Below are 17,354 nucleotides of genomic sequence, written 5' to 3'. Positions count from 1 at the left end.
AATTCGATGAATATACTTTTGGAAATAGGAATGTGTCTTCCTACAGGTGAAGAAAACATAAAAATCATTTATTTGAGAGTATTGTGTTATGTTCTAAGGCAAGTGATACATAAAGATACAAAGGGACCAAAAAATATTAGAAGCAAAAAGCAAGAAGATTTAATAGTAATCAATATGAAAATAAGAAATTAACATGTGAAAATAAGATTTCAATCATAGTAAAATAACCAAATTTAATAGTTTAAGTGTACCTAGCTCCCTCCTAGTTTTTGAAAGTATTTTAAAATGTAGTCATATTTTTTAAATAGTGCCTTTACACTAAGAAATTGAAGAATTCTTGTAACAGATGATTAAATTACATCTATAATGAAGCTTTCAGTGAACTACTATAATTACCACCACGTTCTATTTAATCCTCATAGCAGGCAGTGTCCAATCAGGAACCAGAAACCATATAGTTATATGAATACGGGAGGGTAATATAAAGAAATATAAACTACTTATAGGGGATTAACTACTCCAGAAGATAAAAAGGCAATTCTAAAGAATGCACTAGAGCTGAAGAAACTTGGGAAGGGGCCCCTTCCCTAGGCTGGGACTGTAGACCTTGTGGGAGAAGGTGTGGTTGAAGCACACTGGCGGTCCCAGACACTGCATTGCCCTGAGCCAGAGCTGATCCACAGTCAGTGAGCTGAAGCTGGTGGAGAGAGAATGACCTGATGGTGTCAGTGAAATTCACAGGGAAGCTGCCCATGGCAGGGTGCTGTTGAACTCACTGGAAAGCTGGTTGAACGCCAGCATAACTCCCTGGAAGCTTCCGGGGCTAGGGTGGGAGTGGGAGTGAGTAAGATGCTTCTGAACTCATCAGAAAGCTGTGTGGGGCACCCATGGAACTTGTGTCTGGAAGCCACCTTGGGTTGAGGGGTGAGATGCTGAGAAACTCACAAAAAAGATACCTGAGTTGGGTGGGATGCTGGTAAGGAAACCAGATGTGGCACCTGCAGAACCTGCTGGACAGCTACCCCAGAGATGCTGCTTTCACTAGGTATGTTCCATGCCCATTTAGCACCAAAGGAGTCAGTAGGAAAAGGAGCATAGCACAACGAGGAAGAAAGTCTCCTCCCTCCTGTAGCACCCCTCCTGCTTCTTCTACTGGCCAAACTCAACATTGAGCCAACTGGCAAGGGAGAAATATCACAAAGAAGACAACAAAAGATAATTCAGAGCTGAAAGGCAATAAATTGATAACTGGTACACTCACCAATTTTTAATATAGTTCATGTCAAACTACCAATAGTTTGAAATTCTCTTTTTGAAGAAGTGATTATTGTATCATTGTGAATTAGTGGAAATCATGACTAATTTTGATGTTTGTTACAAAATGAACTACGTCTAGCAACTTATTTCTCTATCAAGATCAGTTTTTAATAAATTAAAAAACCTAGAACATCAGTAGCCTTCCAAAAACAGGTGGCAATGACCTATTCATGGTTACTATTTCTTGGATATTTTGAAGATAGAACTTAGTATATATTAAGAGCTTCCATAATTACATAAGTATCAATGTGTTATTAAGGAGTAAATTAAATAACACTAATGAATTATTTTTTATCTACCAATTATTTTTGTAAAACTGAGTTGTATCAAACTAATTTACTTTCATTTAAATAAATCTCATGTGAACTTAAAAATAAAATTCTTTTTAAAAAGCATCTTTTTACCCACCCAAAATATTTGGAGAAATACACTTAAAGCAGTAGAAGAGTTTAATGCTCTTTTAAAAATATAATTGACTAAAATAACATTTAAAGAAAAAATTCAGCTGCTTTTCTAATATTTTTCTTATAAATTTTAGATGCAAATGCTGTTTATCTAGAGTATTGAATGACTGAAGAGAGAAATGCTCTCTAAAAATCTCTGGTACTACTTAAGTTTAAATAGCTATTGCATTCAATAGGAATGGGGGACAAAAAATATTTTAAAATTACAAATCAGGCTGGACATGGTGGCTCACACTTGTAATCCTAGCACTCTGGGAGGCTAAGGTGGGAGGATCACTTGAGAACAGGAGTTGGAGGTTGCAGTGAGCTATGATGATGCCATTGCACTCTAGCTAGGTCAACAGAGCAAGTCTCTGTCTCAAAATAAGTAAGTAAATTAATGAATGAATTAAAAATTAATATCTAGCTATACAGAAATATAGGCCTTTACCACTACTCTGCCAGAACCAGATAATTAAAAGCAAACAACCTCCAGGTCCCAATAAAGAGGCAACCTTCCCAGCAATCTTTCTATTAAACTCAATTTAACACCTTGTTATCACTCATCGAGCACATCTGAACAAATGAACCTACTGACATCATTTGTTTTACAATTGGCTCATTTGATAAAAGAGAATTACTTCCTTGCTCAGTATTTGCAAGGATAATGGAATCCATAATGGCCCAAAGTACTGTACTCTATCTTATTTATAGAGAAATTCTAACATAAACATGTACATAAAGTACTGTAAAACATGTAGATTATTTCTGTGTAGTTAATATAACTACTGACTGTTCTTTCACATTGCTTGGTTCTACATGGTATGCGAACAAACAGTAGAAAAAACAGTGAGAGCCTTGCATATACGGCAAATAAAACCTTGGATATTTATAGAGTATTTCCTCACAAAATGCAAAGTGCATTCAAATGAGCTATCTCATTCATACTATAAACTGAGTAACCATGGCATCCAGGTTCCCACTAATGGTACAAAGTCTAAGCGACCAAACAAACAGGAGAGAGGCCAGACCCCCCTCTGCTCAGAGCCCCCATGAAGCAACACACTTCTATATAACACCAGCCATCAGACACAAACAGCCCCACTTGCCTGTGAGCTGCTCAGTGCGGTGCCTATAATGTTGCCCAGTGTGAAGCCAGACCCACTAATGAAAGTCACTTTGTAGAGGTCAGACCAGTCATGTGTTCCTTCAGTGGGTGTGCCAAACTTCTGTAAGCTGCTCATGCAGTAAGGAAGTGGCATAAAAACTCTTGAAACTCTTCAGTTATCTTAGGGGCACACTGATGTACGTGTGCTTGTCTCTGAGAAACGTTTGCTACCATCTTTACTTAGAACTATTTTCTATCAGACATACTATATAAAAATCTGCAACAGTAATTCCCCTGGAAGGTTGCTTGATAAAGGGACATAAGTCTTGAGCCAGTATAGGTGAGTGCAGGATTGGAATTCTCGTCCCTCTGTAAATTCTAGTGAATATTAAAATCCCAACCAATCACAATTGGTTAGTTGAATTTCTGTGAAGCAGTGTGACCTAAATGATATGAGAATTGTGGCATCCCAAGGTAGAGCTAAATGATGGAAAGACTCTCTGCAAACCTAGTGAAAACTGTCATTTCACTTACATGATCCTATTTACTATCCAGAAACTCTGGAAGTCATTGTCAAGACCAATCATCTCAAACTTCCTGAAAACTCTGACATTCTTACACTGATTGTATGACCCTCTGAATAAAGTGGAAATGCAAACCACTCTTGGCTACTCAAGGGTTAGCTTATGAGTTAACTGGATCCTGCCTGGAAGCCTTACTCATCTCTCTTCAACTGTTACATTTTAAAAAAATTCTCCCTGGATAAAAACTTTAATTGCAATTTGAATTCTCCAAAGACTTGAATATTCATCTTATCATTATATCTTCATACCACCCTCAGTCACATAAACAACACATAGTGCATAGAAAGGGTGGTTACAATTAGAGACAGGTAAATCTAGCAAAATGATTCTAATGTTGATGAAGTCCATTTGTTTTTTTCTCCCCAGTATGTATGCTTCTCATTCATACTGCTGCTCTCCTTCCCTCTCCATGTGCCTTTCCTAGATTCCATTAATAGTAGTGATTATATCACATACTGCATCATCCAGAAAAAGCTGGCCTTAGAAGCTGGAAGGGCATGGGAATGCCCTTCCAGATGTACAGCTGAATTGCCAGCTCAGAGGTACATTCTGAATTGATGTGTTGCTGTTCTTCAGATATGGAATATGCATTAAATCAGAGACCAGTATATGGTGCTATTTCCTCTATAGAATAAAACCATGAGTCTAGGAAAAAAACTATAGACTCAGGATTGGTTCTTATCTTCAATGATACACTGAAGGACTTCAGGCTTACAATTCCCTCAACTTTGGACTATGCAGGGTTGGAAAGCTTGTTTCCAAAGAGGTTGCAATCTTGCCAGGGTACACAATAAGGGTCTTATTGAACTGTGTGTCATGGCGGCCAAGAAGATATTTTGCACTTCTTGTGTCCAGGAGTCAACATGGAAGAAGAGGATTTATCTTCTTTTGGGAGTAGTTTACTCTAACTATCCAGAGGACACAGTACTCTTTTTCCACAGTGGAGACATGAAGGGATATGAGCAGAACACAAGTAATCCACTGTGTGCTTCTCGATATTCTCTTGTTCCATTGTAAATGTGAATGCGGCAACTCTGACCTGAAGAGAGTATGAAGCCCCTTTTAAGAAGTCCCTGAAACTTCCCTCAGCCATCAGTATATAATAGTAAATCGGAATCAATAGCATATCCAAAAGGAACTGTAAGAGATTAAGGTCACCATCAAAGACTTAAGAGATTTAGGTGTGCTGATGCCCATCGTGTCCCTTAGTCAATAGACTTGCTGGGCCATGCCCAAGCTAAATGGATAATGGTAGAGAATATTGAGCTCCATGAACTTTACCAGGTGGTAGCCCCAATCACAGCTGCCAGGCCAGATGAGACAGTTTCACTGGAACACAACAATGAGGCACGTGGTACTAGGTGTACAGCTATTGATCTGGTAAATGCACTCCAGATCTGGTAAATGTACTTCCAAATCTTTATCAATAAGGAGGATTGAATGTAGTTCTTTGTTATTAAATAGGAAAACATATTTACTGTCTTGGCCCATGATCATATTCATTCTCCTGCTCTTTCACTATATATTCCTGACTTGCCTTGAAATTATACAGAATATCATGCTGTTCCCACATGGATGAATTATGTTATCAGGGATCTGGTGAGCACATATGATGTCACTCTAGATGCTCTAATAAGACATATGCATGCCAATGGGTAAGAGATAAATCTCAAATATTAATATATACTCGGGTATATATTATGTGATATATATGTTATGAGATATATATATATCCGTATTGGTAAAATATTTAGGGCTCCAAATTCCAATAATAATATATAAGGATATCCCTTCCAAGGTAAAGGACAAGGTGTTGCAATTTTTACAACCTTCTATTAAGAAAAAGGCACTTGGTGAGTCTTCTTGCATTTTGGAGGCTCTACATACCTCACTTTGGAATAATGCTCCATCCCATTTTTCAGGTGACCTAGAAGGCTGCCGATTTTGACTGAGGCCTAGAGACAGGGAAAGTTTTTCAGTAGGTTCGGTCTGTGCTGCTTGGTGCTTGCTATTTGGGCAGTATGGCCAGCGGGTTTGAAAGTACTAAAGGCAACCATGGTAGATGATGATGCTGTGGAGTTCCTGACAAGCCTGAAATTTCATGACATTCCCCTAGGATTTTGGAGGAAGGTGATGCCTTCTTTCTCTAATAACTACTCACTGTTTAAAAAATAGTTTATGTTATGATACTAAACTCCAGAAATACTGACTGCCATGTATTGAGACAACAGTGATTACGTAACCAGAAAAAAAACAATAAGAGCTGGGTATTATCATAGCAAATCAAAATGATGGGTGGTATCAGCTATAATTCATTGCACAGTGGAAACTCTACACTTAGAACTGGACCCAAAAAGGTATAGAAATTATGAATAAATTACATGAACAAGTAGCCTGAATTTCCACGTCACCCACCCCTGCTGCATTGACACCTTTTTTTCAACTCAGTCATTTGGCCTTAGGAGGAATTTCCTATATTCACCTGTAAAAGGATAAAAATAATAATTAATTAATTAAAAAAAAAAACTAAGCCTTGTTCTCACATGAATCAGCACAATAGGTGGTCACTGCCATAAATGCACTGCTGCCACTATAATAGAACCCCATCAAAAGTGGAACTAAAGGTCAGTGGTGAAGGGAAATCCTACTCCCCCACCCCAGTGGGCAGAGCTGTGAGAAGCACATTTGATCATTCAATTTGTTTGGGAGAAGTGGCCTGAAGTAATATGGCAAAAGGATTGGCTGGAACAGAAAGACCTAAAAGAATAAGATTAGAAGATCTAAGATAAAGAAATTTAGGGAAGAGACAGGTAGTCAGAATATGAGAGAGGGCCCAAAGTGTAAGGATCTTTGTATATTATCTCAGTAACTCAGAGAGCAACCAACACAGGGAAGCACTGCAAAACCAGGCAGGCAGAAGGACTCAGCTATCCTCTTTCCTCTGCCATTCTAATGCTGGTGTGAGGGGCCCATGAATGGCACTGGTGGCAGAGAACAAGGCTACGCACAAGACCAGCTGCACCAACTTCTCATCAAGCTGATCTAGTTAATGCCACTAATGAAAGCCCAAACTTCCCCACAGTAAAGGCTAACAATGAGCTGTCAACATGCTATTGCTTTTCAAGGAGACTACTCAACCTCTTGGGAGCAAGTCTATTACACGGACTCCTTCAACCATGGAAGAGACATCAATATATCTTTATCAAAACTGACACCTACTGTGGATATGTATTTGCTTTCCTTGCCCATAGCTCTTCCGCCAACTGCACCAAAACTCAGAGAATGCCTGATATATTGGTGTAGTATCCCACATAGCATTTCCCTGGGGTTATCCCACTAAGTAAATACTTAAACCAGACAATGTACCAGTCATTGTTGAGGAAAATATAAAATGACTAATCGGGAAAGGAGATGAATTATATTATTTATAGCCTCTGGACCAACTGCAGCAATAGGCACTGTTCTTCCAGTAAACTTCTTATGAGCTTTTACAGAATTTACGGTTAGCCAACAAGTTAAAGGGAACTCCATGATATTTAGGATCTAATAAAGGACACAAGCACTGCTTCAGATTCTATCAGGTCCATCTCTTACTGAAAAACTGTGGGGTGAGTTTGGGTTTCAATGCCTCTCCTTAGGCTTCCTCTCCAGACTTACTATTCGAGGTCTTCTCTGATTCCTAGCGTGGGACACCCAGATCACCCAGCTGGCACTCCTACAGGCACAGTCCATAAGTGTAAAAGGATTAATTATGGCAGTAGCACCCTTAACTATAGGGTTTGGAACAGATGGATGAACCCTCCTCCTTTCATCCTCTTAGACAGTACTAAGACACACTTTCTATGGCTCTCCAGAAGGTGCTATGAGAATAAGCACCAGTCACTCAATAAAGCATCCTTGTGTTATCTCTACTTTTCTATTAAGTCCCACTGTCCCTCACCCTTCACCTCCTTGGGACCACTTTGCAAATAAACTATGGTCAAGCAAGCTCTTATCTCAGGCTTTGGTATTAGAGGATTCAGTCTAAGATACAGTTAGATTTATTATCCATGTGTAAAGTAGGCTTTCTTTCACTGAAGTTTGCCCTTAAAAGGGTCTGATATTTATACTTTGTTACTAATTAAGAAATTTTAATGTTATTTTAGCATTTATACTTTTTTGCTAATTATAAAGAATCTTACAAAGCCCTTCTAGACATATTCATACCATTGGGAAATACATAAAAAGTAAAGCACATGTAATCCTAGCACTCTGGGAGGCCGAGGTGGGTGGATCACTTGAGGTCAGGAGTTCGAGACCAACCTGAGCAAGAGCGAGACCCCGTCTCTACTAAAAATAGAAAGAAATTATCTGGCCAACTAAAATTATATATAGAAAAAAATTAGCTGGGCATGGTAGCACATGGCTGTAGTCCCAGCTACTCGGGAGGCTGAGGCAGAAGGATCGCTCAAGCCCAGGAGTTTGAGGTTGCTGTGAGCTAGGCTGATGCCATGGCACTCACTCTAGCCTGGGCAACAAAGTGAGACTCTGTCTCAAAAAAAAAAAAAAAGTAAAGCACATATATAATAACATTACCAAAATAACTCCAATTAACATTTCTTTTAGGTTTTTCCTATGTATAACATACACACATGTACATACAAACATAAACACACATATGTTACCAAAAAAAAAGACCAAACTGTAGCTACTCTTTGGAAAATGATTTTTTAAAAAAAGCAACAAACTAATAAAAAAAAAGTAAGGAATCTATTTCTATATCAACAAATATAAATATATATTTTTTAGTTTGATAATGCAGCTTATTTAAGTTGGACCAAGCACCCCGGTTAGGAGTCTGCCAGGCCCAACAAGCATAGAAATAAAAGAAAATCTTGAGTCTCTTCAGGGGAAGTTCTGGGCATCTGGCCAGCCTTGAAAAGTAAACCGGCAACTTTTTGAGAACAATGGCCCTCCAAGGCAGCCAGAGTCAGTTGGTTGGTTCCCTAAATAAAACTAAAACTAAACTAAGCTAAACTAAACTAAACTAAACTAAAAGATGGCATCTTCACATATATTCTTCAGTTGTTTTTCAGAAACCCCCACCTGATGGAAAATGCAGGTAAGGGGGAACTGAGGAATTGAACTCTGACCACCTGTCTTTGTTTTAAATCCCCCCCAAGGGGCCCGGAAAGAGTCAGACCCATCTTAACATTCCTTTTTGCTAACCCAAAAATTTCTGAATCCCCCTATGACCTTATGGCCCTTTTCCAGGATATTCTGAAAAATCCTTTTGGGCCAGGCCAATGTATAACCTCCATGTATTGATGTCAGCTTCTGCTTTCCTAAAATGTACCCCTGCCTTTAAAAACTCTAGCTTGTAGCCACTGGGGACTTTGAGTCTTAAGCATTGGCTGCCTGTTCTCTTTGCAGAGTGCCATGTAATAAAAATGCCTCTTTCTCCCACTGCAACTCTCAGCTTCAGTGCCTGGCTTTGCTGCACCGGGCAAACAGACCCCAGTTTGGCTCAGTAACATATTCTGTTAGGCTATACCATAGTTTATTTCATCAGTTACCTACTGATAATGTAATAGTGGAAGGGAGGCTTAGCATGACTAGCTCCATTTTGCTTCTGCCCTCTGCAGTAATATCCTTTAGGTTAAAAATCTTTTCTTTAGCTCTGAACATATGCCAGCTAATTACAGGAATAATTTAGTTCATAGTTCAAATCTAGAAGGCAGATAACCATCCTTTTCCCAAAACTAATTCCCAAGGAGATATGGAAAGTATGCACACAAGTAACAATACTATGTAAAAGATTTATAGGAACATTGTAACCTGACCTACGTCATCGCACTTAACTGACCAAGAGCAGAGAAGTTTTACAACCTCCTCAGACCCTCACTAATGCTCAGATGTCTTCAGTCATTAGTCATCTCTTGCAACTGTCCTTTCCTTCCCCCTTCCTTAGCATAAAAAGGAGCCTAACATTTCTACTAACTTAAGATAATTCTTTGAGACACTAGTCTACCATCTTCTCAGTTTGTTGGCTCTCTAAATAAAAGTTGATTTCCTTGCCCAACACCTTGTCTCTTGACTTATTGGCTGTCATCCCACAAGTGGTATTAGCTTGGACTCAGTTACAGTAATTAAGTTGTCTCCAATTGTGCTTGTAAACAATGTTCCAGTGGATTGGCTAGACAATGCAAATGTGTGATTTGTCTGACAATTTTCTTAGAACATAGGAGTAAATAGAATGTCAGGTCAAAGTAAATATAATTTTTAAAACCTTAAATATGTTTAGAAACACTCACATCAAGAAATATTATTCCCATTTGTTGTATTGCCATCAACATTTCTTCATATGTTCACCATTACATAATGAAAGTGAAAGAATTTCATTCAGCAATATCCCTCTTGGGGAAATCTTTCTCTCTCTCCTCTTTTCTTTCTCTCTCTCCTTGTCTCTCTTTCCTTCTCTGTTTTTTAAGCACTAAGCCACTCAGGATTATTTCAGTAATAGAAAGGGGTCACTAAACTGCTTTCTTAGGTATTCTTTTAAATGGAGGAGGGGGCTTTTAAATGTTTTTAATGACCGTTCTGAATTTGAGTATTGACATTTGGGAATAAAAAATAAAACTGAGGTGATTACTCTACATAAGAAAATATTAGGAATTATAAGATCCTCAGGAAATGAGTGAGAGCTGGAGAGCAGAGAAGTGGGAAGAAGGAGCAAAATCAAAGGAGGAAGAGAAAGAACACATGCCTGAGCAGAAGAGAAAGAGGGAGAAAGGAAACAGGGGAGGGAGCAAAAAGGAGGGAGGAAGAGAGAGAGAGAGACAGAAAGAGTATGTTCAGATTAAGGCAAGAATGTTTAAGAGGAGAAGAGAGAGGTATTAAAAAGCAAACTAGGATTGACACAGGTGTTAAGGACATTAGGAAGAGCAAATAAACAGGAGCTTAAAAATGGTCTGTGTTAAGATGTGAAATACAGACACCTGAAAAATCTTCAGTAATGTCTACCTACCTTTTTGTTAGGTATTAATAGTTAGCAAGGGATTCCAGGTAGTTAGCAAGGGACGAAATTGCCCTTAATGCAATTGTCCCACCTGGGAAGAAGGACAAATGTGGGCCCCAAGCCCCCATCTTGGCCCTGCCCCACCTTAATCGTGTCCTGAGCTACTGCCATACCTGGGGGAGGAGGGAATACCTTATGAATCTGCCAGTCATAACTTAGTGTGCCAACTGCAAAATAATGCAGAGGACTGTAGCCCACAGGCCAAGCATCACAGGTACCACAGAGTCTGGAAATTGACCTAGAACAACCCGCATGCATAGTTAAGACTCAGGTCTTGTTACTCCTAACTGTCCAATCAAAGTGGTTCCATGTTGACATCTGAGCCACAGGGAGGTCCCAATCCAGGCCTCATAAAACAAGACTGAGACCATAACCAACCCCTTTTGCCCTTCTTTTTGCTCTCCTTTTGCTGCAACAATGGGTCTGGTCATTACCTGTGGCATATGTACCACACTCTGTAAACCTATATCTTGCTCTTGCTCTATGATCCTATCTTTCTCTTCTCAATAAACCTCATTTTTGTGCTTGCCTTACTTTGGTGCCTCTGGTCATTCTTCAGCCATAAGCACTCTAAGAACCAACATTTCACACTGAAACCTAACATTTTCAACTTATAGGAGAGCAAAAATAATTTTCTCTCTATACCCTCTGAGTTCTTAGCTGGGAAAGATTCCTGTAATAAAGACAAATTAACAAGAGAAAGAACAAACAGAAGTTTATTAAAATGTATATTTCACATGTACATGAGAGATTCCCAGGGAATGAATAATTCTCAAAGAGGCAGCTTTGAACTCAGGCTTATACAGCATTTTCAAGAAGAACAGTAAATTTTTAGAGAAGTGACATGACATAGAGAAAGGACTTTGAGTCTGTAGGGGCAGCAAATTGTGGGAAGGCAAATAAATGGTAGATAAAGGCTAGTTAACACAGTTTGTTATGTAGATTTTTTTTTTTCTTGTGTGGTCACTAGGCTAACAATGGTCTAAAGTTATCTCCTGTAATCAATCTTTGTCCTTCCTGGTAGAGAAGGGAGAAAGGACACCTTGCCTTTGTAAATTTATGTCCTCATTTTAGGCAAATAGGGGGAAGGCAGAGAGCTTTTCTTATATCTGGTTCTTTTCAATTGCCTTTAGCTCAAAATAATCCTTGAACTAACATGGCATATTTTAGGGTGGCATTTTCTGATTTCCTCCATATTAATGTCACTGTTCAAATGTAAGGGGGAAGGATTTGTGGTAAGGCCAAATCTGAAGTCCTTCATTTGTTTGGCAATGATTTCCAGTGTTTTTTCAAAGTTTCTATCCTACTGAAATGGTAAATATGAGACTCTCTGGACCAGTGAGAAAACACTCAACACAGGATCAGAAGATTAAATCAGAATTCCGGTATTACCTTCTGAGTAGTTGTGTGAGAGTCATTTAAAATTCTCCGAGCCAAAATTTCTTTACTAGGAAATTCAAAAAGATAATACCAAACATTCTGGGTTACTGGGCTGGTTAATTAAATAACATTTGAAGAAAAAAAAAAAAAGATTTGTCCAATGTCGGCCACATAGTAAGGAATCAATAAGTGTCTACTGAATCAGAAAAGACCATACTTCTCAGAAACACAATAGAGATAGAAATGCTACTGGCTCCATGAACAAATTTCTGATTCCTATATGACTTTTGTAATCTTCTCCCTTAACTACTTGACCTTTTGAGTTGTTCCCAGAAATGGTAGATTTTCTGCAAGACAAAGCATTTGAGATTCTGAAGGCCCAGGGCAGACTTTCTGTTGCCAAGAATGATCATCCTCCCTTGACCTGCCCCAAGGCACGTGGCTCCTCCTTAAAAAGCCCATGATCTTCCTTAGCTGGAGACACAGATTTGAGGCGGCTTATTCCATTCTCCCAACACTAAAAAATTGCTTCCTTTCTTGGCAATCCTCCTTGTCTCAATAATTGGATTTTTGTGCGACAAGCAACTAGACCTAGGCTGAAACCTCCTTGTGTTTTCCATATCAGAAATAGCAGCCCTGGATAAAATATGTAAACCAATGGAAACTAGATAAGAAGAAAGCAAAGAGATTATATGGCTGCGTAAAATAGGAATTTCCCAAATTATCTGCCTCTAATTTGACTCCATCTCTTATTTATAAATTTCATATGTGAAATTCTATGTAAAATAATATATAACTTAAAGCATATTTGAAAGCTTTTATACAAAATATAAAATTTTCTTTATTCAATGATTAGCTTTTTCCTCTGAGATGTTTGAAAAGGTCTATTTCAAAAAATAATTGACTAAAAATGAGTAATATATAGTAAATTCTTATGAATATTTAAATATTTAAATATTAAAAATTACATATAAAATGTAATAAGAATTTTCTACTTTTGTTTCTACATATTTGTTATTTCCATAATCAATCAGAGAAGCTTAGAGTGAGTGAGTTGTTTAGTATTAATTATAACAGTGTATTTGATTGGCATAGAAATATATTGAGTTACTCACAAAACTGCTAACTACATGAATCTATCTCTTCAGAAGATATTGACTGAGAAAGCTCTAATAATCTAATGTAAAAAACTGTTTTTAAATATGAATTATTGATCCAGCTAACAGCTCCAAAAGAACTATTAGTGTCCATCATTAGAACCATTTAATGACTTTTTAAAGTCATAATTATTCACCTAATTGACCATTACAGTTGCTTTGATAGAGTTAAAGCATGTCATTTAATATCTAGTTCAAGACTTTTTAAAAACTAAAGTTATTAGTTCATTGTACTATCACAAAAACGTAAGTAATCACTACTACCAATTGTTCAACTATTGGTCCACTGAAGAGCAAAGATAACAGCTCACTCTGTGGAGTGGTTTTCAACATTGTCACACCAAGAGGTTGCAATAGCAGTGAATGTACCTGTCAAGACAGGCTGGAAGCTTCAGTGTAGGGTGTACAGTACCCTCAATGAATTAAATCTATTTTCCTAACCTTCTTCGCTCTTCCCCTTTTCTGCCTATCCTCCTTCCCTCCCTCTTTTCCTCCCCACTTCCTTGCTTAATTCTCTCTATTTCGATTTATTAATAATTATATACTGTGCCCTGAGTAACATGATTGACTCTAAGAGCACAGAGTTAAATACAACCCATTCCTTTCTTTGTGTTCTAGTAAAGAGAAAAATTAAAAGTTATGGTAAAGTATGTTAAATATTATAATAAATATATCCAATGGCATCACAGAATGATGTCTTCTAATTTAGATGAGAAAGTCAGAGAAGGATGTCTGGAAGCAGTGATTGTATGGAATCTGAGCTTTTACTAAAAGGGAGCCTAACCAAGTAGATCTAAATAGAAGGGTACATCTGTCTATGACTCATGGTAGGGAACCTGTATTTGACTTAGACCAATCTCTAACCATTAAGGAAGTTAACTTGTCCTCTTTTTGCATTTGCTAGAAGCAAAAATAACTCCTACTGTCTGTCTCTTACTTAAGAACTCTGTTACAGTTAACTAATAAGACACTGTTGCAAAAGAATATCACATATGCAAAAAAGAAAAAGAAAGAAAAGAAAAGGCTATTCCCAGTTTAGGGAGCCGAGCAGACTGTTAGGTCTTGCTTTCTTCTTGACACTGTTTCAAAGTATTTAAGGTCTCATCTCTGGCCTTTCTATAGCTTAGATATGAAAGAGAAATCAAACATTGGTGAACGTGCAGTGAGGTAATACTTGAGTCATCTGTTGTTTCTGATCCTGGTGTCTCCTCCTGTTCATTTGAATTAATTAGTATCATGATTTCTATGGAAGTGTTCTTACTTCACTTATTCAATAATAAGTCCTTTCTTCCTCTCGTTACTGACAAGCAATAATGGAGTGGTAAATTCAGTTACTGACAGAATTTATGATAGCAGCAAAGTCTGGAATTGCAGCTTCTGTTGTAAAATGAGTTCACTGTCTAAGGCAGAGGAAGGAAAAATACCTGTTAAGATTATCAGAGAGTAAAAGGATTATAGAGACAATACAACTCCATTATCATTTGCTGAGGCTAGAAATCAAACTATCATGAATAGAAATGTTCCCTCTTCTAGGGCAAACAGCAGAGTGGTATAGAAACCTAGAAATTTATAATAGAAAATTTCTATCTTTGTATCGTGCACATGTATGTGTATGCTTAGGATTTAAAATAGTCCTAGAAATACTGCAGTGACCAGAGAATACAATGTATGCAGCAAAGAAACAAAATCTGATGCATCTGAACACTATTTCATTTTAGCATGCTGGGCATGAGAAATGTATTTGTGTATGCACACATGCTCTCGTGTAGAGTTGTGCTGTGTGCATTCGGTGGAAGCAGGGAGGTGATGAAACACGAAGCCAGGGAGGTAAGTAGGGAAGTGACCTACTAAACTGGCTTTATATGGCCAATTACGGGAGTTTAACTTTATACTAGATACGATGGAGAACACTCAAGAACCAGTATAGAAGAGCAGAATTAGTTTCTGGAAAATTTACTCTGGCACCTGAATGAAGGCTAGATGAACTGGGAAGAAATCTGAATAAAATTAAGTATATCAATACAGAGGGCTTGGATATGGTAATAATTCAATCAAGACATAACCTGTGCTTCAATTAATCACTGCCAATAAGCATGAAGAGGGAGTGCTGGATTAAAAAAAAAATGTTTGAGAGGCAAAATTATGTTTGGGATCAACTTACTAATGGGTTTTAATAAAAGAATGAAGTCTGATGAGCATAATATTTGTGAGTTGTACAAGTAAGTAGAAAAAGTGGACATTCTCAGAGACAGGAAAAACAGGAGAAGAGTAGTTTTATTTTATTTTATTTTATTTTATTTTATTTAAGCTGGGGCAAGGATGACAGAATAGATCATGTGTTTATTTTCGGTCCTGTTGAATTTGAGATGGCTGTTGTCATCTAGTTTATGATATCCAATAGGTAATGAGAAATATAGATGTTGGGCCTGAGGGAAGAGGTCTGAGTGAGGGATATTGGAGACATAAATTTGAGTCATAAAATTGGAAGTCATAAATAAGAGTCATAAAATTTGAACTATAGGGGCAGCAAAGAGCGTGCCAAAGAGAGGAGACAGGATGAGAGAGCAGTTACAAGTTGAGGTCTGAATTCTGGTCACCCCCACGTGAATGGAGCAAGTGGTAGAAGAGCAGCCCTGAAAAACTCTGAATAAGCTGTCAAAAAGGGAAGAAAAAGATTAGGAGAGATTGAGATTATGGGATAGAACAGAGGATAAGATTTCAAAAGGGAGAGACTAGGGCAGCAGCAACTGATACATGAAATTTATCTAAAAGAACATTCATTTATAACTAAGAAATGTGTTAATAAATAGGTTCAGCAAAATGTCGGGCACAAAATAAGCTGGACTACATAAGAGTGAATTGATATGGAAATTCCAATGACAAAAGGAGCTATAAAGTTCAGACATGAACTATATACAGGACTCATACTTGACATGAAAAGAAGTGGTGAATAAGATCTGTAACCACAGGGAGACATCGAATGCACAGATGCAGGGTGAATAAAAGGTTGCTGTTTACTTTTGTTTTCTCTTGTTTAATTTTTAGATGGGAGACACCTACATCTGTATTTGCTTAAAAGGAGTCATTGCACAGGAAGGGTTAAAGATTCAAGATAACATAAGTCATAACTGGAAGAGCGGGCTTCAAAGACATGGATGATATTTGTAGCCTGGAATACAAGAAGTAACAACTCTTCTGTTAAGAAGGCATGAAAGACAGGAAAGATTGTCAAGGGATGCTTTGGGGCTCATGCCAAATGGCTGCTCTGGGGAGGCAGAATAATGGCATTGTTACAAGTTGGGGCTCTGAGGAAAGATAATGTAGGTCAGATCTCAGTCATATTGTTTGGGAAAGCTACTTGGATTCTTTCAATTTCTTTCCTTATTTGTAAAAATGGAGTAATATGTAATTAAGTGGGTTAACATACATCAGGTGATTAAAACATTTCATTTAAGTGCTCAATTCATGCTAGAAGATATTATTTTCCTTAGGAAAAAAAATAGCATTAAAGAATTCAGCTGCACAGTGGAGATGTAGCTAGTGGGGTGGGAACTGGGGAAAATTGGCTGACTACAAAAAGTGTCATTCGACATTGAAAATTTTGCTAAATGAAGCTAGGATATACCAGGCTTGAACACCCAATCGTCTTGTAGCTTCTGTCTCCTTCTTCCCCCGTACCAGCTTTGATTTCATGCAGCTTTAATGGCTCCCCATTAAAATCTATTGTTTTGATTTATATTTTTTAAACAGCTTCTATGTGGCAAGCAACTGTTCCAGGCTCTGGAGAAACAGCATTGAACAAAACCAACAAAACTTACTGCCCTTATGGAGTTTCAGTCAGGTGACACACAATGACCAAGATGAATTAGCAAAATAGTGAGCATGTTAAATGGTGGTCAATGCTAAGGAGGAAGTAAAGCATGGAAATAGGAGGAAAAATAGGGCTACAGTGTTAGGTAAGCTGATAGGGAAAGTCTTACTGAGAAGGTGATAGTGATGGTTGGGTAAGGACCCAAGAAAGGTGAGGGATCAGGTGATGTAGATAACTGGGGAAGGATGTTCCAGGCAGAGATAACAGCAAATACAAATACCCTGAGGCCAAAGCATGCCTGGCTCAGTTGAGAAACAATAAGGCCAAGTTGGCTGCAACAGAGTGAATAACAAAGCAGTAGAAAGGCAACAAGGCATTGTAAAGATGTTGTGCTTTTATTTTCACTCTAAGTGTGAAAGAAAGCCAGTGACATGGTAAAAGCCTTACTCTGGCTATTATGTTCAGCAACTGGGAAAAAGAGAAGCAGAAACCAGTTG

Source organism: Lemur catta, chromosome 6, assembly GCF_020740605.2.
Source record: "Lemur catta isolate mLemCat1 chromosome 6, mLemCat1.pri, whole genome shotgun sequence".
Lineage (NCBI taxonomy): Eukaryota > Metazoa > Chordata > Mammalia > Primates > Lemuridae > Lemur > Lemur catta.
Note: the sequence above shows the minus strand (reverse complement) of the source record.